At 38.0% G+C, this 27,320-nt stretch overlaps 1 protein-coding gene, 1 long non-coding RNA gene and 1 pseudogene across 3 annotated transcripts in view; 2 read left to right on the top strand and 1 right to left on the bottom strand.

Moving 5' to 3' along the window:
• Window positions 1-27,320, bottom strand: part of FRS2 (fibroblast growth factor receptor substrate 2) — a 104,921-nt gene that overhangs the window by 44,547 nt on the left and 33,054 nt on the right. For both annotated transcript variants that reach the window (XM_081589765.1, XM_081589767.1), the window contains exons 2-3: window positions 4,477-4,572; window positions 3,478-3,520 (exon numbers count right to left, since the gene is read on the bottom strand). The gene's annotated coding sequence lies outside the window, so the exon portion shown is untranslated. The remainder of the gene's footprint in view (window positions 1-3,477; window positions 3,521-4,476; window positions 4,573-27,320) is intronic.
• Window positions 1-27,320, top strand: part of LOC145545369 (uncharacterized) — an 82,089-nt gene that overhangs the window by 11,890 nt on the left and 42,879 nt on the right. The gene's annotated exons all lie outside the window — the stretch shown is intronic.
• Window positions 25,168-26,832, top strand: LOC145544563 (E3 ubiquitin-protein ligase MARCHF6 pseudogene; annotated as a pseudogene).

The raw sequence follows: 27,320 nt of genomic DNA on the forward strand, positions 1-27,320 counted from the left end.
AGATTTTACAAATACTTAAGTGTTGACATACAAATAACTACTTCTTTCAAAAAGCCTCAACACTGGCTTTCAGCAGATGTGAATTCCCTGACCCTTTTCCATTCCACTACTGAATCAATTCCACATTTCCTCCTAGCCCCTAAGATCCTCCTCCCACAAAAAAAACACTGCTTCCAAATGCCTTGTTATCTTTTTCCATCTGATAGAAGCCCCTCTCTGATCTGATCAGTGCTGTCATTATCCTCCTTAATGTCAGGGTCCATCTTATCCTCTCCTAGGAGTTTCTCCCTCTCCCCTCTTCATGACTACAAGGCATATCATCACCACAAACTGGTAGATTCAGAAGTTTCCACTTAGAGTATCTAGTTAGGGGATCCAAGAGAAGTTACTTCTGCTGACACTGTGCTTACCACAGATGAAACTGTCTCTCTGCATCTCAAATTTAGAATCTTGCATTTGTACTGATTTTACTCTGTGTTAAGATTCAGTGATGGGGATTCAAAGAACATGATTCTGCTTCAATGAAATAACAGAAAAAAGAAGATGAATGTTCATATATAATTTAATGCAGAAATTAATTAAGAAGCAATAAATAATGAGCAGATTCTCTAATATTACTGGTATTATTTTTCAACTATTGAGCTTTTGCCAGCTAATATTGAGACCTAAGCATTTTAACATACTGTTTCTAGAAGAAAAAAAAAAATGTATGTTTCTCTTAGGCCCTACAATTCTTTTCTTTGAAAATTCTGACAGACTCCTAGACAGACACTCTTCTAAATAGATGTTTATATCTCCCATAATCTTCCACAGGATCCTAACTCCTGTTCTAATTCTTAACTTCAATTCTAATATACAGAAATAAGCATAAATTCATCTTTACTTAAATGAAACTTAAATGCTCATTTTATGTGCCTTATACGCTTACAAAATTTTACATCTAATAGTTTAATTTTAACAAACAACCTGGAATACAATGTTCCAGTTGGACAAAACAAATTAGATGACCACTCAGCCCAGATGGCCAGATCTTAGAAAAAAATAAGAAAGAGGAAGGTGGAGGGGACTATAAGAATTAGATTAAGACCTAATGTATAATTAAAATATAAGCATATAAAATAATAAAACCTTTAATAAGATAAAAACAAAAGGATACACAACAAATACATTTAAAGGTCACTTATATAGGGACTAGTTAGAAAATGGAAGAACAATCCTTTAATCAACCGATGATAAATGGGTATGACACAAACTGAGGAATATCGCTAACTCACTCTTCCTAATCGTGAGGTTAAAAACTGGTACATCAGTACTGAATAAGATAATCAGGTGACTGCTTAGATACATGGCCTTTCTCCCATCTATAGAATTATTACCGCTTTATTTAAATCCATGGTTGTCTGTGGGTCCTATTTATCACCCTAACACTTCAGAACATGTTCCCATTTCAGTATAGTAGTATTTTATAAGGATTACTTTTTCTTCAACTCTCAGCTTGCTCCTTTTCTTTTTAAATGGCACTCCAAAAAAAGGTACAATGGCATAAAAAAGGTTCAAATTTTTGTGCATTTTAAATTCTGTATGCACCTAAATTATGTTGTGTCTCATAAGCAGCAACATGTTTTGATGTACAGTTCTGGACTAGTCAACATGCAATTCTCTGCATTTCTTTCCTCCTTTGTCTTCAGTGGAGAGCAGAAGTTAAACCTGTGTTACAGAACTATGGCAGGGTTAAGGGGAATTCTCCAGGCTTAGCAACAGTAGAGGCTAGAGCTGTTACCACTCCTCAATCTAAAGGGTAAAGGGAAGTGTCCTGGTAAGGACCTAGAAGAGTAGTGGCAGAAGAGGGCCTCTTGACAGAGGCAACAACAACAAACTGGTACTTCAGACAAAGCCATCCTCTTTCATAATAAACAAAAGTTGCCCCAAATTTTAAATAACTTTTAAGATTCTGATAAAATATACATAACATAAAATTTATCATTTTTAAATGTAGGGTTAGCAATAATTTAACTTGTCATGTCCTTTTAATACCTTTAACTGTGCAGCAGAGTGATACTATATAAATGTGAATAATCTTTTTTAGATTATTTCTACTCTAAAAAATTATGAAAACATCTGGATATGTACAAAAATATATATCTACTGAATATATATAGGGGAATCCTATGGGCACAGACAACATATATACAGACAAGATATACATCATCATTGTATCACACTTTTTACTGATGTCTGACATTTAAATTTTATTTGCCAAAAGAACAGTGTCAAAGATGTAACATATCAGTTCACTAAGACTAAATTTTTTGAAATTTCCATTTTAACTTTTAAGCATTGTGGCCAGGAAAAGAAGGGTCTGGATCTCTCCTGAAGTAGTGCCTTTCAGTAACACCCTGGAAGATCAGAGAGTGCTATTCAAAGGTTCAAGGATCCCCTCCCTTAACCCCCATAAGTAGAAGAAAAAAGTAGGGGAAAAGAGTTTCACAAGAAACTTGGAATGAAAGCTTGGTAATTCACTCTCCCTTCCTCCTTATTAGCTAATGGGTCCCCTTTATTTTCAGTTATCAGGATAAAAACTGACTTGATTAACTAAATCTGTGGCAGATACAAAAATAGGTAGAAAAGATGTGTGTTGGGTGTGCGTAAGTTCCCCTCAGGACAGAGGATACTGAAAAAGGAGAAAAAATGAGACAGTTATTTGATCTGACAGATGGAATTAATCTGTAGTGATCACTACTACCTAAACCAAAAGTTCCTGAGAAAACTTAACCAAAGTAAGTTCTTAATGCTGTCAAGCAATTGATTTTAAGTTATCTGGTAGAGGGTAAGCACACTGATAATGAAATTTTACTATCTATTCATGTGAACATTTCATCCTTTATAAATCTAAAGAGAATAATAATGTACATCAATGATGATTTAAACTCCATTGTAAAGGTGATCATTCAGGATTTTTTTTTAAATACTAGCTGTTGCTCAATCTTTTACTACTTACCAGGTAGAAAGCATTCCACTTTTTAAATAAAGGAGCTACACATTTTCCATAGATAGAAGCATAGCTAAATAATCTCCTTTAACTTACAACCCCTAAGAGAGTTCCTATGAACCCACTTTATAGTGAAGTCATTTAGATAGCACTATCCACTCAGGTAAAAGGTAAATGGGCCCCAATGAAAAAAAGAACTTTTTCCTCAAAATGGTCAAACCTACTCCTAAAGATGCTACGAATGAGCCCTGACTATGAAAAGCAGTATTTGAGTTTCAAGGTGACTATTTTAATCAGACCCTAACTTTAAATAAGATGACTTGTGTCCTGCTAGCAAATTCTGAGGCAGTAAAGGAATAGCTAATAAATTTGTGAGAATCTTGTAATAATTAAGAAAAGACATGAAATAAGTATGGGGAAAGGATAAAAAAAAAATCCAGAGCAATTAAGCCTACATTTATTTTATTATTTTATTAACAATGTCTTACCTTGTGGAATTCTCTTCTGAGAAAAATAGATACAATTTTGTCCCTAAAAAAATTTCAGGGAGAAAAGTTGAAATGTTAGTTTCAACCAGAAAGTCTTCTGAAAATGAAGTTACAAAATGCTGGCATAGTACATTTGGATTATTACAACATTTGGTGTTAAAAAGCTTAAGCGACATTAAGTCTCAAATAATAAAAGCATTTATTATCTTCATTAAAACATTTATTATAAAACTGATTATTGTATTATAAAAATACTTATGATTCTACTGACAAATCATTTTTGCTAAGTACATAATAACATACATAATAATGAGTGGCATGTTTTCATATTCTAAGATATCAGTACTTAATCAGATTTTACTCTTGCCAAGATTTGATATTCTGAAGCGTACTTTTTTTTTTAGCTATAATATACATGTCATAAAATGTATCTCTTTAATATGTAACATTCACAGGTTTTTACTGTAATCAAAGTTACACAACCATCATCACCACCTAATTCTAGAATGTTTTCATTACTCCAATAAGAAACTCTATACTAAGAAAAAAGAAAAAAAAAAGAAACTCTGTACTGAAGGGTATTTTTATTCCCAGGAAGAAACATCTTAACAAATTTAATTTTAAAATATATACAAAAAGCATATTCTTTACAACACTATGATCACAAGTTTTTTATTTTAATGTGCAGAACAAAGATCAGAAGGGAAACAAATATCTAAAAATTATGAGAGTGGCTATATCTGGACAGCAGTATTACAGTGACTCTTTTTATTTCCTCAAAACTAAAATTTTATATTACCTTTATAGCTCTTAAAAAGGTACAGCTAAGACATACATTTTCTAGAGCTATATGCTAGAATTTGTACTGCAATCCAAAAGAATAAACAAAAATACAAGTTGACACTTTTTTTCAAATCAACTATACTTTTTATTAAATGTTTTTCAAAGTAGACAAAGTAAGTATAAAGCTAAAAAAGAATTTTAAATTTATACACTTACTAATCTGGTTGAAAAGCCACAGCTGCATCTTACTTTATGACAAATTGACTGTTTCATCACTTTTGCATCTGGGCATCTACTTCTTAATGGTCATTTCTGAAATAAAGATGTAGAAATTAAGAACATATTATGACAAAAATATAAAATCTTTAAGGGCAATTATCTAAATATTAGTGACTAGAGGGAACTGTCAAAAGAATTCTTAAGCAAACTTCTAAAAAAACATTAACAGGGTTAAGGACGAAGTGGGAGGGCCCCAGAATTAAACAGTTACATACACATACTGAGTATAAAAATCAACAATGTCTTCAGTCCTCAATCCCTTTCACCCATCAATCTTGCAATTCCTAAGGAAGCCAGTTATCGACAGGAAAACGAGAAAAGGAAGAGGTGGAAAAGGAATCCTGAAGTTGCACATTTAGCTTTTGGGCGTTTTTTTTTTGGCCTCGCCTTGCAGCTTAAGGGATCTTAGTTCCCTGACCAGGTATGGAACTCAGGCCATGGCAGTGAAAGTGCCGAATCCTAACCACTGGATAGCCAGGGAATTCCTAAAATTGAATGTTTGAAAACAATAAAATAATTGCTTATTTATTAAGCTTGTCTATTTCCCCCTCACATCTATAGAAACCTAAGCTCCAGAGCAGATTTTTTTCTCTTATTTACTGCTATCTCTCGAGCATCGAAAACAATGACTGTCATGCCCTAAGTGCTCAGTAAACACTCACTGAAAGAATAAATAAAATTATGAATGATTAATGTTAATTGATGAAATATTTAACCTGACAGTATATCAAAGTGGCAACGTTTCAAAACATCATTTCTTCCAAACATACACCATTAATGTTAGTGCTGACTACTGAATACATCATTAGTATTGTTTCTTTTCTCCAACAAAGTCCATAACTAAAAGACAATCAAGACATGATCCCCAAGCTTCAAGGAACAGAAAAAAGCCATATATTTTGTGATTTTATTACTGCAACCTCTGGGTAAGACTCCTAGAAGAGAATTGCTGGATGTGCGATTTTCCTAAATGTTGCAAATGGCATGGATGAGGGCCTTTTTCTTTTTAAACATGTATGCTCTCTGTTGTGGGACTTCCCAGGTAGCATTAGTGGTAAAGAACACGCCTGCCAATGCAGGAGATGTAAGAGATGTGGCTTTGGTTCCTGGGTCTGGAAGGTCCCCTGGAGAAGGAAATGGCAACCCCAGTATTCTTGCCTGGAGAATCCCATGGACGGAGGAGCCTGGTGGGCTACATTCCACGGGGTCGCAAAGTGTCAGACACCACTGAAGCTACTTAGTACGCATGTTCTCTGTTGTGGAGACGGCTAGGAATATAAGAAAAATCTTTTATATGGAGTGAAAACCTGACTGATCTCAAGAAAAACCTTCAAGGAACCCAGTAGTACCCACTACGTCCCATCCTGCAGCTGAATTAGTATTCCACACAATACTGCTCTTTCAGTAAAAACTTGGGGGGAAATATAAATATTACTATAAAATTGCTTTTCTTCCTTTCAAAAAGCAGTGGAAAGATAAACCAAAATCCTTTTTAAATGGTTATCTATAAAGAGAAAGCAGGATGTAGAAGACAGGGATGGAAGTTATTCTTCTCAGAATATATCTTCCAGTTTTTACTCTGAAGACATGTTTTAAGGTCAAATGAACATCAAATGATAATGACATTTTGAACATCAAAATTATAATGACGACCACTGACTGAAACATTAAATGTATTCTGAAAAAATCCATCATCATCTTTCACTGTTACTAGGGCAAGAAGTAATTATTCTGAAAACGAATAATGGAAAAGAATCAAATATTTATCATGCCATTCTTACGTGAAAGGTACCCCAGAGTAACAAGATCGTCAATAAGTGGAAACAATCTTTTATAGGATTCCAAATAATGAATGTAGAAAGAATGACAGAATTATAAAATATCCATTTTATAATCATTAATGAAAAAATAAACCTAATATCTACCCTGAGAGTTTCAATTTCCAAAAATATCCATAATATTACCACTTTCACCACCTCCACTCTTACAATGGTCCAAGCCACCTAAGTTCTCACCTGCATTAATAGTTCTCCATCTGATGTCACAGCTGCTTCCCTTGCTCACCTCAACAAAACAGTCAGATTACTTCTTCTCAAAAGAAAATCAGATCATGTCAGTCTTCTGCTCAAATCCTCTAATTGAGTCCATCTCACCAGTCTAAGAAGCTTCCCTGGTGGTTCAGATGGTAAAGAATCTGCGTGCAATACAAGAGACGTGGGTTCGATCCCTGGGTTGGGAAGATCCCCTGGAGAAGGGAAAGGCTACCCACTCCAGTATTCTTGCCTGGAGAACTCCACAGACAAGAGGAGCCTGGTGGGCTATGGGGTCGCAAAGAGTCAGACACAACTAAGCTACTTTCACTCACTTCACACCAATCTATAAAAGCCAAAATCCTTACAAAGACCATAAGGACTCTGATCTGATACTTCCCTTCCCGATCTCCCTAACCTCACCTCCTCCAACTCTCCCTCTTGTTCACACCATTCTAGCCACACCGGCCTCTTTCTTTAAACTCATCAAGCACGTTCTCACTTCAGTGCTCAGACCTTGTACTAATTAATTCCTCCTTCACTTCCCTTAAGACTTGGTTTTTAAGTCATCTCATTAAAGAGATAAACCCTGGTACCCTGCTGCTGCTAAGTTGCTTCAGTCGTGTGCGACTGTGTGACCCCATAGATGGCAGCCCACCAGCCTCCTCTGTCCCTGGGATTCTCAAGGTAAGAATACTGGAGTGGGTTGCCATTTCCTTCCCCAATGTATGCATGCATGCTAAGTCGCTTCAGTCGTGTCCGACTCTGTGCGACCCTGCGGCCCCATGGACAGCAGTCCACCAGGCTCCTCTGTCCAAGGGATTCTCCAAGCAAGAATACTGGAGTGGGTTACCATTTCCTTCTCCACCTGGTACCCTAGGCAAACCTGAAATATCTGCTTTGGATTTCATTATGTGGTAGAGAATATGTAAGAAGTCAGTCATAAATTTTGAAGATGATAATCACTGAATAAATGATAAAGCTGGCTTAAAACTCAACATTCAAAAAACTAAGATCATGGCATCTGGTCCCATCACTTCATGGCAGTGAAGCAGTGACAGATATTATCTTCTTGGGCTCCAAAACCACTGCAGACGGTGACTGAAGCCAAGAAATTGAAAGACGGTTGCTCCTTGGAAGGAAAGCTATGACAAACCTAGACAGTGTATTAAAAAGCAGAGCCGTCATTCTGCCGACAAAGGTCCATATAGTCAAAGCTATGGTTTTTCCAGTAGTTGTGTACAGATGTGAGAGTTTGACCGTAAAAAAGGCTGAGCGTCGAAGCATTAATGCTTTTGAATTGTGGTGCTGGAGAAGACTCTTGAGAGTCCCTTGGACAGCAAGGAAATTAGAGCAGTCAATCCTAAAGGAAATCAACCCTGAATATTCACTGGAAGGACTGATGCTGAAGCTCCAAAACTCTGGCCACCTGATGCAAAGAGCTGACTCACTGGAAAAGACCTTGATGTTGGGAAAGACTGATAGTCAAAGGAGAAGAGGGTGGCAGAGGATTAGATAAGCAGATAGCATCACCGACTCAATGGACATGAATTTGAGCAAACTTCAGGAGACAGTGAAAGACAAGGAAGCCTGGCTTCCTTGCTGCAATCTATGGGGTTGCAAAGAGTTAGACACGACTGAGCAACTGAACAAGAACAATCACTGAAACACAAATGTAAACATCTATGGGTTTCCCTGGTGGCTCAGATGGTAAAATGTCTGCGCCTGCAATGCGGGAGACCTGGGTTCCATCCCTGGGTCAGGAAGATCCCCTGGAGAAGGAAAAGGCAACCCACTCTAGTACTCTTGCCCGGAAAGTTCCATGGATGGAGGAGCCTGGTAGGCTATAGTCCATGGGGTTGCAAAGAGTTGGACACAACTGAGCAACTTCACTTCTTTTTTCTTTTCTTTAAACACCTATGAAGCTATACTGTTCCTTTTAAAAGATTCTTATGTTAACAACTTCAAAGAATTAATGAAAATACAGCTACCATAATGTGGGTGGCTTTGTTTTTTTCAGGTTTGATTTTGTTTTTAAATCATCTGTATCATAACTCTAGAAAGAAGTGGCGAAAGATTTGAAGTATATGAGTCCCATTAAAAAGCAGCTAGCAAAATATATGACATTCCCTTTCCTCCCACTCCTGTAGGGATTTGTTGGAGAATACATTATAAAATTCCAAGTAAACTCAGGAAAAGTTTGACTCTCAAATTTATCTGTTACCTTTAGGCACCATGATCACCAGAAAGAATCAAAGGAACTCAATAACTCCAACATGACTAGACTAGCTATGACATGGTAGGGATGTTTGAACTTAATAATTTTTTAAAAATAAACAAACTCCCCATGGGCTAGGGCCTACTCTGCCTTTTAAACATCCTGTGTGTGGCTGGCAAGCTTCAGGGTCCTAAGAGAGATAGCCAGGGGACAGAGAAAACAAGTATGACTCAGTGATCATATTTAACAGTCTCTGAAGACCAAAACAAAAGATACTAGTTCTGGCAAGAGTTCTCTAGAATTGCCCCAAAACTGACTTATCCACATACCTTTCATCTGAACAATCTATTTTCACTTAGTTTAAGGCTCACAAAGCATTTGTTATGTGCCTATCAGACCTCATATACAAAAATAAACCAAAAGTATAATGAAAACAATGAAACGGGGTTCTAAGAGTTGGATGATGAATCTAATGTTAAAATATGCTTTGTTTGGGGAGGGAGGTGAAGAGAACTCTTGAATATTGTTGAGCAGCAATGCCCCCACTCATTGGAAATCAGACTTCAATCACTTAAAAAAAGGCTAGTGATATTACAGGAACCTTTACTGAGCAACTTCTGTGTGCCAGATATTTATATTAGCTTGCTTAATTCTCAGAACTTCCCTATGGGAAAGGGATTAACAAAACAGAGTAGTTAAATAACTTGTCCAAATCAGAAAGAAACAGCTTCAGAATGCAAAATCTCAGTCTCCCTTTTTCACTGTTATAATCTGCACTAAACTGGAATAAAATGATTAGTCACAAATACCACATTTGCCCCATAGGAGTAACATGTAAATCCAGGCTGCTCATTTGAGAAATCTGTTCTATTCGTCCAAAGTTGCTTTAAATAAGAACGCAAAAGAGAAAGGTCCACTGTTATATATTAATAAGAAACGTAGCATTAGGGATGAACCAGAAGAATATGCTACATTTAGCTCTAAGAGAACTGAGTAAAAGCACAGCTCACTAATTAGTATTCATTCATAATAATTAACCTGAATCACCCAAAGTATCTGATAGCTAGTCCATATTTTCTGAGAAGTCAGGGTGAAAATGTTAAGATTTAATAGAGTATGTAACACAGATATTGATCAAAATAGTTTCTGTACTTTTCTGGATGTTTGAAATACTTTTGCCTCTTTCTCTCTTGATATATAGATATATACATACACATACATACATTAAAAGTTTTTCATTAACTTCTTAAAATTTACAACAAGATTATTAGTTATGATTCCTAATTTTCCTTTTCTGGAAAATTCTCTCATGTGGAACACCTTCCTGACACTGTAACACTTATTGACTTCAGTTCTTTTTACTGTTGTTGCTATTTACCCAGAAGCAATTTTATTTTTAATTGGAGGGTAACTGTTTTTTCAAGACTTCAGTTCTTTATACTCAATAGAATCTGATTTTTAACATGTCATTAATCAGAAAGTATTTTGTAGGAATACTTTTTTTCTAAATTGTACATTTGTTACTAGACGCACGCATTGCCTATCAAACAATGAAAGCATTGTACCTATTATAAAATAAAAATCAAGGTGATTACTTAACTATCAAGACACATTACCCAGGAAATGTCCTCAGTTATTCGGAGAACATGAAGATTCCTTGGAACAAATTATCCCCATTGACTAAAAATCACGCCATTTAAATAGCTTACTGCTTTACACAGAACAGAGACTCAACAGATTCATGATTTTAAATTCCCAAAGGCCTAATACCTTGATTGTGTCTTCTAAATGTGTGATTGTGTCTTCTAAATGTGTGATTGTGTCTTCTAAATGTGTGATTGTGTCCTGGGAATTTTCAGCATAAATTAACACTTAAAAAAGAGAAACCTCCCTCACAATCTCAAATCATTGATTGCACTAATGGTTAAGAATGATGAAGGAAAGAGGAGGGAAAAGGAGGACACACTCTTCCAGGGCACTAATTTTAAATAATACAACTTTCACCTACAGTGTTGGCTGTTTTGTCTTTCGTTTTAACAAAATGGAAGTACGTAGCATATAGAGTTATGTATTGTTTCTTGAAGCTTCATCATACACACCTCCTCTCCCTATAGTTAGTGTTTGTCTCTCTCCTTCCCTTCCTTCCTCTGGCACACAGTATGAATAATTGTTACTTTTAAAAACTTTTTAAAAGTCTTTCTTGAAGTTGTTACAATATCGCTCCTGTTTTATGTTTTGGTTTTTTAGCCCAGAGGCATGTGGGAGTGAACCCGGGTTCCCCCTACATTGGAAGGCAAAGTCTTAACCACTGGACCACCAAGGAATTACATTAAAACTTTTGTTTTATATACAAACATGCTATTCAAACATGTGGCTCAGCTGGTAAAGAATCCGCCTGCAATGCGGAAGGCCTGGGTTCGATCCCTGGGTTGGGAAGATCCCCTGGAGAAGGAAAAGGCTACCCACTCCAGTATTCTGGCCTGGAGAATTCAGTCCATGGGGGTCACAAAGAGTCCGATACGACTGAGGAACTTTCACTTTCACGCTACTCACATTCTGTCCATGATAATAACATATATTTCTTAGTTAAAAAAATAAAAAAGACATCTTAACATATGAGTCTATGTAGAACATTAAGGTAAGTATCTATGGAGTTAGTTTTCTTCTATGTCTTCAAGATTATACATAATGAAGATATATACACAAATCTAAATATTACAGAGCCTGTGGCTTTACTGTTTTTCATGAGTTTTTAATATAACACAATAAAATACTCACTATGGAGAGTAGTTTGGTATGAAGGCAGATTTACTTTGACTCTATTCCAGGGGGTTGAGTTTTTTGAATATCAAGAATATTTGATAGTCTCTTCTTGAAGATGCTGTAATATGCATGTGCCCCAACAAACTGTTACCCAACTGCATTAACTTCCTCAAAAATGGAAACAACTTTTATAAAGCTCACTTTGGCCCTTGTATTTTCTAGGGGATAATCAGTAATTCAAAAACAGAAGTCAACCTAGAAGAGTTATACTTTTTTTCTAAATTCCTTCTTTATCTGCTAGGAGGAAACTACTATTTCCATTCTTTAATAGTTCTGGTAGACTCTAAATATTTTCAACAATGTAACAGACACAATTCTTCCCCACAATCAAACTCTTAATTTCTCATGGCGGGCACTTCACAAAGGAAAATGAAAGAAAGAATGGCCAATGCCTTCAATCAGTTTTCAACGAAATGAAAAGCGTAATTCATGTTTCACGGTAGAACCTTCATTAAATCCATAATCCAGGGGACTCAAATAAGCTAACCATAACTCAAATAAGCTAATCTATAACCCAGGGGACTCAAATACCTGTTTTCTCTGAACTACAGCTATGAAATATTGTTTCTTCTAAAATCCACAAAACTTTCACTTACAGCCATCTGATAATTCAAAAGAATTCAGTGACCCTCTATAACTTTGTCCTTCTTCACTATATTAATACATAAAGAATTTCCTCAAAATTCTATATTTAAATGGTATGAAGAGGGGAAAAAGTGGTAAGAAGGAGGGTGAGAAAGACAAGCCTCATAAATTGGCCATGTTAGAAATAACAGAACAGATTTTGAGACGGCGGGGGGGGAGGGGAGAAACCTGTGAAATCATTTTATATTTTATAGGTGAAGAAAATGAAGCAGCATACAAGCAAGGAAAGACGTGAAGTTCATATTATAAACAGTATTTTACCCTAGAATTACCAATTCCAACAAATCTAAAATAGGAGCTTTAGCTTAATACATACATAGTATATATATATAACCAGAACAGATCAGGATGTTTAAAAGTTTAAATGAATGCATGTATTCTGAATACAGTACACAAGTTAAGGAATGCCCTATGCATCCTTTAGGGATGACAAAATTCCAATAAGTAACCTGATTCCTTGGTACAGCTCTTTAGGATGGTCTATGCCAGATGGATCACTGCTCTGGCCCAGTATGGCATTTTTTACTTAGATGACTAATTAAATGCACCATTAGCTAATGTTTATAAAGATAAGAAAGTGTGTATATGCCAACATCCTGTTTTCAACTTGGTAGTTTCATAAAAGGACTACTGCCCATTTTAGGATTGCTGGTCCACTAAACCTATTCATGACAGAGGAATAAATCTCAAAGTAAAGGAGTGGAACAGCAGACTATATATATAACATCAACTGCGTTGAGACAAAAACCCATTGTATACAGCCTGCACTGAACCAAAAATAAAAAAAAATCATAGAGAAATGAGTTCTCAAATTTAGATTTATATCCTAGGAAAGATTAGATTAGGATAAGGACAAAAGGCATAGTATATTCAATATTAAAAATGTAATACTTAAGGAGAACAAAAGTCACTTTTAATTTCATGGACATTTACCTTACATTAAGTATTTCTCTAGTACCAACTCACATTTAGACTTCTACAAGAGTATGTGTGTGAAAGGGCACTTGCCCTACTCAATTTCACAAAAATTACAGCCTCCCATTTAGTCCCAAAGGTACAAGTGAACAAAATAACATTACTATAAAGTGCTGTTTTAGTAGCATAGAAAAGTCTGTAGAACAGACAGACTCATACTAAAGGAATAATTAACAAGAGTTTTGGTTCATGAAGAAATATTCTAGCTTGGGTGACATCATGGTAAGCACGAGAGTATGTCTTCATGATTTCCCCCCAAATCAAGCTGGATATGCCCCAAGTTAAATAACAGTTCCTATTTATTACTCCTAGACATCACTTTTTTTTAAGCTTTAAAATAGAAGTATATAAGTTAATTTAAAATACAAACTGGTCCAAAGGCTTAAAACTTAACTGTTTAAAGAAAGCATTGATTCTAACTTAAAAAAAAAACAAAAAAACCTCAACAACTTTCCTAAAGTAGTAGTGGAGTTTCATCATTTTTCAACCTAGCAACACAAATAAAGGGGCTTCCCAGGTGGCGCTAGTGGTAAAGAAACTGCCAATGCAGGAGACATAAGAGAATGGGGTTCAATCCCTGGGTTGGGATGATCCCTTGAAGGAGGAAATGGCAACCCACTCCAAGATTCTTGCCTGGAAAATCCCATGGACAGAGAAGCCTGGCAGGCTATGGTCCATAGGGTTGAACAGAGTCAAACATGACTGAAGTGACTTAGCACACAAATAAAAAAGATACAGGGATGCTGCTTGAAGAATAATGTGCATGTCCCCCTCATTCCTTCCATATATGTTTCTCTCTGTCCCTCCCTCTCCCAGGGCTCTGTGTGTGTGTGTGTGTGTGAGAGAGAGAGAGAGAGAGAGGAAGGTAGGGAGGTGTTATTTCCTCCCTCCTCAATCTTGGCCATGCTATGTCCCCTCTCCTTCTTGCTAACAGCTCTTACACTCAATTACTGGCTTCCAAGCACCAATACTCAGAAAGAAAACATTTTATCAGATTGTAGCCCAAGGCAAATTAGAAAAATAACCACAAAATGAAAAAAGGGGAAAAAATCATTCAATTAGTTGAAAATAGATAAAATTAAAGCCATAAATTTTCACTTCCTTTAAAATGCCTAAATACACAGACATATAATACAAATTACTTTGATAAACTTAGTAGAGTTACTCTAACAGATTTATTTACAGGAGTTTGAGGGAAATATGTTGGGAGAAGGGTTATTAAAAGAGTTAATTTGTAGACTACAAGCAATAAATGCTGGAGAGGGTGTGGAGAAAAGGGAACCCTCTTACACTGTTGGTGGGAATGCAAACTAGTACAGCCACTATGGAGAACAGTGTGGAGATTCCTTAAAAAACTGGGAATAGAACTGCCATATGACCCAGCAATCCCACTGCTGGGCATATACACCGAGGAAACCAGAATTGAAAGAGACGCGTGTACCCCAATGTTCATCGCAGCACTGTTTACAATAGCCAGGACATGGAAGCAACCTAGATGTCCATCAGCAGACGAATGGATAAGGAAGCTGTGGTACATATACACAATGGAATATTACTCAGCCATTAAAAAAAATACATTTGAATCGGTTCTACTGAGATGGATGAAACTGGAGCCCATTATACAGAGTGAAGTAAGCCAGAAAGAAAAACAACAATACAGTATACTAATGCATATATATGGAATTTGAAAGATGGTAACAATAACCCTATATGCGAGACAGAATAAGAGACACAGATGCATAGAACAATTTTATGGACTCTGAGGGAGAAGGTGAGGGTGGGACGTTCTGGGAGAATAGCATTGAAACATGTATATTATCATATGTGAAACAGAACACCATTCCATGTTCGATGCATGAGACAAGGGCTCAGGGCCGGGGCAATGGGATGACCCAGAGGGATGGGATGGGGAGGGAGGTGGGTGGGGGGTCCAGGAAGGGGAACACATGTAAACCCATGGCTGATTCATGTCAATGTATGGCAAAAACTATTACAATATTGTAAAGTAATTAGCCCCCAACTAAAATAAATAAATTTATTAAAAAAAAAAAAAAGAGTTAATTTAAGGGCCTCCCTGGTGGTCCAGTGGCTAAGACCATGCTTCCAATGCAGGGGGCTCAGGTTCAATCCCTGGTCAGGGAACGAGATCCCATATGTCACAGCTGAGTTCACATGTTGGAACTAAGACACGGTGCAGCCAAATAAATAAATATTAAAAAAAAAAAAAGTTAGTTTAGTACAGCAGTTATGAGCACAGGCTTTGGAATCAACTTTGAGTTCATGTCCCAGCTCTACAATGACTGTGTGATCTTAGCCCGGTTACTCACTGTCTCCCTTATCACTTCATTTCTAATGTTGTAAGGATGGCCTGTGATAATGCTTGTAAGACAAATTCGCATGGTACTTAGCACACAGTGAGAGCTCAGTACACATTACATGTAAAATATTAGATACAGTCAATGCTTATCACTCTTTTTGTCTGCCTAGCATCTGAACTCCCTTATTAAGTTTGTGAACTTCCCCACCTTAAGATTTTAGAAAATCTGGTACTTCCCTGGTGGCCCAGTGGCTAAGACTCCGAGCTCCCAATGCAGGGGGCCTGGGTTCAATCCCTGGTCGGGGAACTAGATCCCACATGCTGCTACTAAAGATCCTGCATGCCACAATGAAGACCTGGTGCAGCCAAATAAATAAAATTAAAAAAAAAAAAAAGATTTTAGAAAGTCAAAGAGTTTCCCACATTTTAAATTTAAGAACCTCACACCATTTTAGGATTTCAAAAGGTGAGACACATTTCCACATGTCCTGTATAGCCAGGACATAGGCTCTGCCAAACACATAAAGCCCAGCCCAGAGTAGAAATGGGCAACTAACGAGCAGCAAAAGAGACGAGAAGGAACTCTCTCTGATACTAATGGTGGAGCAACTGCAGGAAGGTCAAGTCTAGGGCAGAGGTAGCAGCACTTGGGAGTCAACCAGTGCTGGCAGTGTCACTGGGGCAGGCTGCGGCGTCCATCAGTCTGTCTCTAGATGGTACAGGCACCCTCATGGGAATTGTTGCGCAACGTGATTTCGGGCATTGTTTCTAGCTGCTTAGTCCTGAATCTGGTTCTCTAACTCTCAAAACAATTTGACGAGCCACTGAGCTCTATCCAATATCCTTTCAAAATTCAAAATATGCTTTAACTGGTTTTTACTGCCACCAAAAATTCTGACTGAAACAATCCATTCTCACCTGCCCCAAACTCACAGGGGTAAAAAAGACTGTTTTTAATCTCTCCAAAGAAATACAAAAGTAATGTACACTTTCAACCGATGGATTTAATCTGTGAGGTCTTGGAAATCTTAGTCTTATAAATTTTGGATAATTCCCCTAATTTAGACTATGAGAAATGTCTAATCTATTTTAGATTTACTTCTAAGGAACACAGTCAAGGAGAAGTAATGACACTGGAAAACAGCTATATGCAAAGGAGTAAGTATCACCACGGTAAACAGAAATTATCCCAACTTGCCTGAGACCACCCTTGCTGTATTCCCAAGAGCTTTCTTGCCAGCAGATTTTTCCCTGGGGTCCTATAACCAAGGGAGTCCCTCCTCCTCTCAGGGGTTATTTTAAAGACCAAATTTTTAAATTATCATCAAAAGGCCTTAAATATTCCTATTTGTCTTATCAAATAACTCAGCAAAATATCTGTATAATAAAACCACTTAATTCTCTGTTGAAATAGTGCAGAGCCAGTCAGTGCCTGATTGCCACAGGCTAATTTTTCAGTACATAAAATAATCCTTTCCCTTTGCCAGATTTCTCTGCCTGGCCATTTTGTAGTTCAGTAATGCTTTTTCCATTGTTTAGAATGTTAAGCTCAAATCTGTTAATTTTATTATATGTCGAAATAAATGTAATATAAGGTTTGTGGGGATTAAGAAAATGGGGGTCAAAATTTTTTTCATCCCAGGAACCTGCTACCATATAGAGTCAGAACTACGTTTTAATGAATAAAAGAGCAATCTAAACAAAAGAGCAATCTTTAAAAAGTGATAGTCTTCTTGGACTAAAATCTGGAGAAAAGAATCAAGCATTTAGAAATGTACACTGACATCTAACCTATACTTACCATGTTAAAAATTCAGCAGAAAAAAACTGAATTTTGACAGAGATTTGTGAAAGAAAAAAAAAGGCCACAGAATTTTACAGCTCATGACACAGTTAGAACTATGTTATAGGACAGAAGCTGTTGTGACTAGGAGAGTTAAGGTATTCAAGGAACCGATCTTTTGATTCCTAGCTGAGTGATGTCATTAGAACAGCTTCAGCTTGCCCTTCAAACAGTCAAAATAAAGTTAACTGCACACCACATGGTATTAATTCTTAGATTTAAAATAACAACAACAACAACAAAAATACTAAATCCAAGGCAAGTAATTTTAAAACTCAACTTTTAATACTCTTTAATATAAAGTTGTGTTTTATGATAATTTATAAATACCCTGGACTTATCAGTGTAGAAAAAATCATCAAGAAAAGTAAAAATCTTTCATAATACCCATTAACTCCCAAGAAGTGTAAAAATCAGTTTTGCCTATGTGCTGAGGGATGTTTCATTAATCATCAGTAATAATTTATTGGTTGTTATTTCCTGGCTCTGTTAGAACATAACTTATACTAAATACCATGAATTTAAATTTATGCTATTTAACAACAACAACAAAAAAAACCTATTGTTGTTTTTTTTTCTGGTCATAATCTACCTGCCCTAAAAGACATCATGATCCCTTATGGAGACGTTTCTTTGTATTTGGTCATATTAAAGGTAGAAGAGATAAAACTGCCAACATCTGCAAGAAACGTTGGGCTGGATGAAGCACAAGCTGGAATCAAGATTGCCGGGAGAAATATCAATAACCTCAGATATGCAGATGACACCACCCTTATGGCAGAAAGTGAAGAAGAACTGAAGAGCCTCTTGATGAAGGTGAAAGAGGAAAGTGAAAAAGTTTGCTTAAAGCTCAACATTCAGAAAACTAAGATCGTGGCATCTGGTCCCATCACTTCATGGCAAATAGATGGGGAAAGAGTGGCTGACTTTACTTTTGGGGGCTCCAAATTCACTGCAGATGGTGATTGCAACCATGAAATTAAAAGATGCTTACTCCTTGGAAGGAAAGTTATGACCAACTAGATAGCATATTAAAAAGCAGAGACATTACTCTGCCAACAAAGGTCCGTCTAGTCAAGGCTATGGTTTTCCCAACAGTCACGTATGGATGTGAGAGTTGGACTATAAAGAAAGCTGAGAGCCAAAGAATTGATGCTTTTGAACTGTGGTGTTGGAGAAGACTCTTGAGAGTCCCTTGGACTGCAAGGAGATCCAACCAGTCCATCCTAAAGGAGATCAGTCCTGGGTGTTCATTGGAAGGACTGATGGTGAAACTGAAACTCCACTACTTTGGCCACCTGATGTGAAGAGCTGATTCATTTGAAAAGACCCTGATGCTGAGAAAGATTGAGGGCAGGAGGAGAAGAGGACGACAAAAGATGAGATGGATGAATGGCATCACCGACTCAACAGACATGAGTTTGGGTAGACTCCTGGAGTTGGTGATGGACAGGGAGGCCTGGCGTGCTGTGGTTCACGGGGTCGCAGAGTCAGACATGACCGAGCGACTGAACTGAGCTGAACTGAAAGGTAGCAGGGCTTCCCTGGTGGCTCAGTCAGTAAAGAATGCAGGAGACCCAGGATCAATCTGTGGTTTAGGGAAGATCCCCTAGAGAAGGGAATGGCAACCCACTCCAGTATTCTTACCTGGAGAATTCCATGGACAGAGGAGCCTGGCTGGCTACCATGGGGTCACAAAAGTCAGACATAACTGAGCAACTAACACAAAGGTAGCAGGAGCTTTCTACTCATGTGAGTTAAGGAGAAAAAGTTCACATAAAATCAAACTCTTCTTTAAATAAGGCATGTCCAAGTCAACCTAACTAGCTATATTTACTAGGCCAGGGAGAAGCAAGGCTAAAGAAGAACTATGGCTAGCTCTGGACTACTACCCTGTTACAAAAAGTTATCTTATTCTATGAAACAAAATCAGTTAGCAACCAAAACATTTTTTTTAAAAAAAGGAAGCTAACATACTTCTCATCAAAACAAGGGTCAAGAACAAAAAGTACATGATACCCAAAAGAAAACAAAGAGAGAATATATGTATAAAGAGACAAGGTTTACAGCAAAATGGCAAACCTAAGGCACATGTACTGTTATTTCCCCTTCTTCAAAATTGGCTGACACAGGTAACAGGTGACAGCTCTGCAGAAGTTGTCAAAAGCCATAGAAACCTCTAGATGGCTATTACAAAGCAATGGGAGTTATCAGACCAAGCAAAATATTGCCATTTCTGGTTTAAATTGACAGGAGGCAGGTTACAGGGAAAAACTATTAAGGAGGGGAAAACAACAGTAGAGTCACAAAGATTTACTGAGCTATTTGTTTTATTTTTAAGGTTACATACAGTTTCATTGGGGCTTTCCCAGTGGCTCAGCAGTAAAGAAATTGCCTTCAATGCAAGAATCAGAGGAGATGGAGGTTCGATCCCTGGGTCAGGAAGATCCTCTGGAGGAGGGCATGGCAACCCACTCCAGTATTCTTGCTTGGAGAATCCCATGGACAGAGGAGTATGGCGGGCTACAGTCCATAGTGTCACAAAGAGTTGGACATGACCGAAGCAACTGAGCACATATGCAGTTTTGTTTAGTTCTCATGACAAATTTGTGTGTTAGTCACTCAGTCGTGTCCAACTCTGTGACCCCATGGGCTATGGCCCACCAGGCTCCTGTGTCCATGGAATTTCCCAGGCAAGAACACTGGAATAGGTTGCTATTCCCTTTTCCAGGGGATCTTCCCAACCCAGGGATCGTACTCGGATCTCCTGCGTTACAAAAAACAGGTTTACAGAATTTTAAAGAACCAACTTGCCAGAGTTATACATACATACAATACATACAATCAGTGGTGGAGCTGGGGCTCCAACGTGGACCTGAGCGCTTTATCACTCCCTTTAATGTATTGCTCAATTCAACTGACCTAACCCTCTATCCATCCTCCCATGTAAATCCACCAGAACAGATTTTTTTTTTTTAAATAAAAGTTTAATTATATAAGTAACAGCATGCCTCTAACTGAAAGTCTGGAAAATATAATGGATGTACCAAAAGTCGTATCTTTTTTTTATTGCTTTTATAATTAGTATTTTAATGAACACTTTGTACATAAATCTCTGTGCAGTTTTATTCCACATCTATAAAGCATTATAAATGGAATTCTGGGTCAAATAGTGGGAATACACTCTGCCAGAACATCTGACTTTAATATTGCTGAACTGACGAAGAGATTATGGTTCCTTAAGAAAAAGAGCTATGCCTTATTCTCCCGTTATCCACAACGCCTAGGCACATGAGCAAGTGGTCTCATGACTGCTGAAATGGAGGTTTCTCTCCCCTTAGTACACAGTCTCTAAAGAGAGAAATAAACAGAGTAGGCTCTCAAATTAGAAGACAACAACTGCGCCAAATATCAAATTCATTAGTGGGGTGCATAAAACTCTTTTTAGGGAGAAAAGAACATGAACATTAACATTGCCATTCAATATATTTCCATGTGTTTTGACTTTGGATATCTCATAGTATATTTTTAAAACACAGTATTTTAGTAGGTATATAGCAATATACTGAAGACACGGTTTCTCCCAGTTTACCTATATGTCTTAATCTGCTATTGTCCATGGAAATCATTTCAGAACATGTAGAAAATTCAGAGAGCTGTATATTTTAATAATAACTAATTTCTTTTACTTTGATTTTCTGTCAAAAATCATCTATTTTCATCAAGGTCTAATGATATTATAGCAGGCAATGTCCCCAGAAAAATGAAAAAGACTGACTACAAAACAATGTGCCAGCAGGCACTGAACTAGCACTTTAGATGTATTAATTTAAACTTTACAACATTACATTATTATTACTATTACCTCTATTTCATAGGTAAACTCAAACAGAGAAAGATTAAAGTTGCTTGTTTTGGGACTTCTGGTCCAGTGGTTAAGACTCTATGCTTCTACTGCAGGGAGCACACTTACTTCCACTTATTTCCTAGCTGGGAAATAAGATCCCATATGCCATGCAAGCGGGGCCGAAAAAAAATAAACTTGCTTGCTTTTTTGAATCTAGGTATTTTGGCCACTTTTTTTGAACCTAGGTATTCTGGCCATTACTTTGCCAACAAAGGTCCATATAGTCAAAGTTGTGGTTTTCCCAGTAGTCAAGTATGGATGTGAGAGTTGGACCAGAAAGAAGGCTGAACACCAAGGAATTGATGCTTTTGAACTGTGGTGTTGGAGAATACTCTTGAAAGTCCCTTGGACTGCAAGGAGATCCAACCAGTCAATCCTAAAGGAAATCAGTCCTGAATATTCACTGGAAGGACTGATGTTGAAGCTGAAGCTCCAATACTTTGGCCACCTGATGCAAAGAGCCAACTCATTAGAAATCAGACCCTGATGCTGGGAGAAATTGAAGGCAGGAGGAGAAGGGGACAACAGAGGATGAGATGGTTGAATGGCATCACTGACTCAATGGACATGAGTTTGAGCAAGCTCCAGAAGATAGTGAAAGACAGGGAAGCCTGGCATGCTGCAGTACATAGGGTTGCATAGTAGGACACGACTGAGAGACTGAACAACACTTCTGGCCACACTTCTAATCACTACACAAAACTGACTCTCAGTATCAAGCAAAAAGCACTGAATAGCTTTCCGTGAACACTGGTGGTACAGGGCATGATGACAGTTATGCTTCCCAGAAAATAGGAAATTCAACCAATCCAAATGGATTATTTATTCATTAGGTAAAGAGTTATTTATTATAGATCAAAAACTGTATCAAAATGTGGGAGCATTCTCCAAACCCTGAGAAATACTAGGTCTAAAAAGTTGGAGAAAGATCAATGTAAGGTAGATTTCTAGTGTAGACAGATCTAACCTAGTTAGACTAAAACAGAATTATTCACAAGTGTCAGGGCACAGTAGGAGTAATCAGTTCTGCCTAGGGCATTCAGAGAAGTTGTAGAGAGGAGAAAATACCTCAACTACACCTTGAGTAACAGACTTCTAAGGGAATTTGTAGGTAATAGTCTGTCTTGCAAAATCACTCCCCACAGAAAGGTCAGGTTCTCACTGCTATGAAAACTGCTGCAGTAGCAGAGAACACGTCTCAGCACAAAAGAACCATCTTATGTTGGCTGGAGGAGAGTATGGGGTACAAGTGATCAAACCCCTGTCAACACTATGGGAACCACCAATAAGAAGGAGCCTATCTATCAAGCTTAACTTTATAGCCAACACAGCTACAAAACTGCCTTTATTTAACATACTTGTATTTAAATTCCTAATTTTAGAAAAACCTAAATTTTAAAACTAATAATAAGGAATTGGGGGTGGGAGCAGACCTTCAGTTAAGCATGACTGGCCTTGACTCTTCCCTAAAACCTCATCTTAAAAAGTTAAAGGACATTTTAGAAATATAAAATCCCGAAGGATATGAGAATGGGGAAAGACACAATAGCAAATAAGAGAAGTCAACAATATTATGGATGCTAGAAACGGGGCGGTGAGGGAGAGGTAACTAAACTAACTAGACCAAAAAAGGTGAAGCCTAAACCTGAAAGGAAGAAGTCATCAAGCTGATAAACAGAAAAAATAGAATAATGGTCACCAGGGGCTAGGGGTGGAGAAGGCAATGGCACCCCACTCCAGTACTCTTGTCTGGAAAATCCCATGGACAGAGGAGCCTGGTAGGCTGCAGTCCATGTGGTCACTAGGAGTCGGACACGACTGAGCGACTTCACTTTCACTTTTCACTTTCATGCACTGGAGAAAGAAATGGCAACCCACTCCAGTATTCTTGCCTGGAGAATCCCAGGGATGAGGGAGCCTGGTGGGCTGCTGTCTATGGGGTCGCACAGAGTCAGACACGACTGAAGCGACTTAGCAGCAGCAGCAGGGGCTAGGGGTGAGGGTGGGGCTGGGGGTGGGGGGTTAATGAGCATTTCCGGGTTAATAGGTACTGAGTTTCAGTTAGGGATGATATAAAAGCTCTATAGATTGAGGGACAGTGGTAATGGTTACACAATAAGATGAATACACTTTATGCCACTGAACTAAACACTTTAAATGGTAAATTTTGTTATGTATATTTTACCATATTACCACAATTTTTTTAAAAAAAGCAGCAGCAAGATGACTCATGCTGGAGAGATTCAGGTATTGAAATCATGATGAAGACAAAAATGCAGGGTGCGGCTGGAAACTAGATGACTGGTTGGAAGTTCATTTAAGTGGCCTCACCCCAAAACCGATCTGCTCACCATTCCTGGAGAGGGTGGACCACAGACTCTGATCTTCGGAACATAGGTCAAAACTGAAAGCTAGACAAAACAATTACTGAAAAACAGGAGAATTATTTGAAAGTCTGCATTCTACATAGGCAGAAGGTTGTCTCCAAGAAGAAAAAGGAAATAAAAGATTATCTGATTATCTGATGTTCCCAACCATATTATAGTTTATATTCGTCAGAGAATTGCAAATGAATTAATAGGCACAAAATACATAAAATTTCAAACTCAGATAATTATTTGAGAAAACATTAAGTTGGATAAGAAAAGAAATAGTGAATCTTGTGACACAGCTGCAAAAAAATTTGCACAGTCATAAAAATTTAAATACTAAATAAAGAATTTACCCCCCCCAAACCTGATATCCTATAAAAGGAAGAACAGAGAAGGAGAAATATGTATAAAGTTTGCAGGCAGCAGAGAGATTAATATGACTAATCCTCATTTTTCTTAGAAGGAAGTGAGTAGTTACTGTCTAAAATAGAAATCCAACAAAAAGAAGAACTGACTTGGAAAAATAAAGGCACAACAAACAGCTGAAAGAATTGAAATCGACTGCCCCTAAAGGCTAGGAATTGGATGTGAGATGAGAAGAGATGATGTCCTGCTATTTTTATAAGCCTTGAATTTTTAAAACTATATATGTACAAATATCATTCTAATTTTAAAATAAATGTTTAGAGAGGCAAAACAAAATTGTAATGATGTTATTAAAAAGATCTAAAATGGTCTATATTGACTATACACCATTTTTTTTTCAAACTACTGGGTTAGCTTTCTGTAATTCTTAGAATTTTCAGTCATATTGATGTCAGCCATGCTACTTGCTGCTCTGCCTTTCAATGCTGCTGGGCATCACCAAAAGAAGGCTCCAGCAGGAGGAAATGGTGCTGAAAATGCTGCCCCTGACCAGCATGCTAACCCATCAGGCAAGAACAAAGTGGTGGGGGAAAATCCTGATGCCAGGATGACCAGGCGGAAGAGGAGGAGGAGAACAAGGAGGGAGACAACATAGGTGGGGAAGACGTAACTGATGGCACGTGAACTGAAATGCTTTAAAACAGGACCGAGCTACAAAGAGTTTTTACATGGGAAAGAATGCTAAGACTAGATGGATCACTAGTGTTTCTAGAACATGTTATCTGGGTGGTGTCTTTAAATATCCAGTTCATTCTTGTTTATGCATTTTGCCCTGACCACATTGGTCATTTCTCCCTTGTTCGTTTGGGATTTGAAGAACACATCCAAGCATCTCATTTTGAAGGCCTGATGACAACCATAACTGGGTATACACTTTAGTGATAAAACTGATACTTTATCATGGCTTGGCAACTCTTGTTAAATTTCATAGGTCTCCTCGATTGCTGGGAGTTAGCTATACTGTTGTTAAGGTCTCTTTGTTATCAGTGGCAGAAAAGAGTGTTCCCTCTCATCTGTGGCTGGTGGCTGGGTATCTGTTCCCTGGAAATGTCTGATGCTACTCTGAAAGCTTATGGTTTTGCATTAACTAGTGGGAGAGGTGTCTGTTTTCTGGTTTGCATCCTTCATTCTGTGGCTGAGACAGGTACTTCAACCTGGTGTATTTTGGTTTCTAAAGAATCTGAATGATCTAGATTTTAATCCAGTACAAGAAATGCTTCACTTGACTCTGTATACATATCTTCCAAAATTTATTTTGTCAGTCTTTGGGTCCATGTCTGCCTGGTGCTTTCGCTACCTATTTGCATACTTAGTCTGTTGCCTGATTTTTTTTCCACAGTGTCATGCTCTACAGCGATGTTCAGTGAGTGTACTGTCCCATGAGCTGCTTCTGCTTCAGGCTGCCTTAGCAGCGTTACTTGAACAGGGATGGATGCAGCAGTGGCTGAAGGGGACTGTGCCAGCAGAGACTCTTACTGTGGGAAGCTGGCTGGATCTTCATTCCTATTTGTTGGAACCAGGAAGAAAATGAGAACTGTGCAAACCAACCAGTGAACACCAACCACAGTGTCTGAAGTAGCAACACTACCCCTGTGGTGGGGGAAGGTGTGAGTGCAGCAACCAAGCCATACTTCAGCAGGGAGGGTCTGTTGGCTTTCAGCCTTCCATAGGCCTTCAGTTTTTCCACTCAGATATTTTTGTTGATTGTCTTCATATGCAATAAACTTACTGATCACCAGCCTCATCTGCCTTACTCTACCCGTATTTGCTAGGCATCAGTTAACGTCATTTTGGACAGGGACTGCCAAAATCCATGAGCTCTACACAGCTGCTTATGATTTCTACATTTGCTAGCTAACCATAAGGGCTGTGATGGTGCTGGCAGCATAGATGCCACACAGATGCAGAGTGACCTTCAGAAGGTTAAAGGGTAGTCCTGAAGACTTTGATAGTTGCAGTGCTGCTGGCTGAAATTGTCCTACTTCTTCTGGGGCTCCTATTTGAGCTGGTTATCGTTGCTCACCCAAGGGTTCCCTTGGCTCAAACTCGTTTTTTCCCACCACAGGATCAGGCACTTGGAATCTTGCTTACCAAAATCACTGCAGCTGTAACACTGATCGGTCCTCAATGGTGCTTGAAAACTGTAACTGAGCAGGCTTAGGCAAATGGCATCCGGAACTTTGACCTTCACTATAACTGGCAGTGCCAGTGATCTCTATGCTCTTACTTTCTCTATGCGTACCTTATATCTGGCATTGTTCCTTTACTAGGTGTTACTGCAGAAATGCAAAACTTGGTCTACTGGCAAATTTACCCATTTTCACTGATGGTCGTGGTATTGACAGGAATCTTGTCCTTCCAGATCTGCCAGTTTAAGTCCCTTTGTGCGTGAGCACGCTCAGTTGCTCAGTCATGCCCGACTCTTTAAAACCCTATGAACTGTACCCCGCCAGGCTCCTCTGTCAATGGGATTCTCCAGGCAAGAATACCAGAGTGGGTTGCCATTTCCTCCTCCAGGGAATCTTTCCAACCCAGAGATCAAACCCACATCTCCTATAGCTCCTACACTGGCAGGAGGATTCTTTACCACTGAGCCCACTTGGAAGCCCTTAAGTGCCTTTATGAACATATTAAAAATGACAAGTACCTTGTAGGCCAACACCTGGTGAACTATGAACAGAAATCTGGCAAACAAGGCACCTCCACAGTCGTCCCAAGAACAAAGTGGTTGTATTAACTACCCTGACCTTCCCCTTGTATTTATGTGCCCTTTTTTGTGGACTTTTCTCTTCAGAGATTTTTCCCAGTGACCTCCCAGCACTGTTTTTAAGTTGAATGTTTTTGACTTGTGTTCTCAGCATTCAGAGCACAGCAGTAGGAGGCTCTGCTGCCCTTCCTGCATCTTCTGACCTCACTGCTGTCTGGGGTCTGTATATGTGTAAATAGAGGCTCCTGGATACTTTAAAACCTTGGATTAAACAGAATGTGCTTTGTACATCTTTAAACAAAATCTATATTAATTTATTAAATCTGCTTGTTACTTTTTAAAAAAACACCTTTCTTATAGCACAATTCATGAGCTGATACAGTATGCAATTCAGTGGAGAAATACTCTGGGCATGTAGCAATTCTAAAGCCTAACTGTTTAAAACCACTCTATAAACACAGTATTTTATTTATTCATTTCCCCCTAAGAATATATATTTGGATATATTTATATAAAGG

The sequence above is a fragment of the Giraffa tippelskirchi genome, chromosome 4, assembly GCF_054371585.1.
Source record: "Giraffa tippelskirchi isolate mGirTip1 chromosome 4, T2T-mGirTip1v1.2.pri, whole genome shotgun sequence".
NCBI lineage: Eukaryota > Metazoa > Chordata > Mammalia > Artiodactyla > Giraffidae > Giraffa > Giraffa tippelskirchi.